A 1,471-nucleotide genomic window follows, 5' to 3' on the forward strand; every position below is an offset into this window, starting at 1 on the left:
GTTGGGTGTTTGGGTCCACCGACCTGTTGTAGGTGCATGTAGCGACCAACGATGAGCCACCGTATTGTATCCACGACCTCAGTCCATATCGCAAAAGCATTCTTGGAGTCCACCATGTACAGAGAGCATCAGCATAATAGCCGTTGGTACTGATGTTCGTGGATACAAGAATGGACGTCACGTTATACAGAGATCGGTCTACCTATCACCACCTAACTCGGCAGCTGCCATTTCGTCAGCGGCGGCACTCATCCCCCACTGGGGCTTCTACTGCCGCGCTTGGCTCTCACACGGCCGCACCAATATCTCGAACGAGGAACATTCTACCAATGATACAGTATCAGCCATGACTCTTCGCACCAAGTGAGGAGGACAGTGCCAAGCCTCTGGCAATGATGGTGGCCAAACTCGACATTCACGACCGCCATGCAAGTGGGAATCCAAGCCCTTGAAACAATCACTTTCGCTCGTGGGAAACTTGCTTGGACTGCCTTTACTGGACGCTCTTGACCACATGTTCCCCCGAGACAGCGACGCAAGTTCGATTGACGCTGGCCATGTCATGTATTCAAGCAATTAGCAGACGCCCACGCTTGGTGCAAACGGACGTTCGGCAACCCCTGTCCCCGTCACTACCACGAAGTATGTGTGAGCGGGTTGTGTGTGAAGCCATGAGATGTGGTGTTGGATGGAAAGGCGGGGACAATGGTGTTCATGGTGGTGGGTAGATGCTTGAGTGATTCTTCGTACACTTCCACCGCGCGCGATCGAGGATTCGATCCGAAGGGGAGCAAAAAGTTGCAGATTGTTTCGACGTACGCAGGAGAAACTAGGTTGTCGGAAAGAATTGCCAACTCAGACAAACCACGAGAACGCACCCCAAACTCTGACACCACCACTACCACTGCGACGAGTGAAGAACGGCCCTTTCGCAGATCGTGCCAATAAAGTAGCAGCTCGTCAGAACCATCGCGGTTGAAGCGCTTCTCTTCGGACCAAATCATTAGTAAGGAAGAGATAGTGCTACTTTTAGGCAGAACTGCCTCTCATATTCTTCGTTGTAGGCACAGCATCATAAATCCCGATTTAACATTTGACGCACAGATTGCAACATGAGATGAGCATGTCGCCAAGGAAATCGACATGTTGTTTGAAGTACTTAAGATTCATATATGTACTCGTCGGCGATCATGTCCCACTTTCGTTGCGAATGGATCAACCTGAACTCTAGACTTGCGTCCCCGCGTCACATGTCGACATGCATCGGAGCAGCAATGGCCACGAGTGTCTCGGCAGGGTGGTGTCGGTGGGGCCCGTATAAAGATCACAGCGCAAAATTCTCGGATTTGAGAGGACACAGCCAAGTACTTGCGCAATTTGAACCCAAACTCGGCGTTCTACGACAACAAGACCCATTCAATGGGCGACAAGCCGAACCCGGACCTGAACGTAGACGAAGCGACGTTTCAGG

This window comes from Aphanomyces invadans, assembly GCF_000520115.1.
Source record: "Aphanomyces invadans strain NJM9701 unplaced genomic scaffold supercont1.5, whole genome shotgun sequence".
In the NCBI taxonomy this organism is placed as follows: Eukaryota; Oomycota; class Saprolegniomycetes; order Saprolegniales; family Verrucalvaceae; genus Aphanomyces; species Aphanomyces invadans.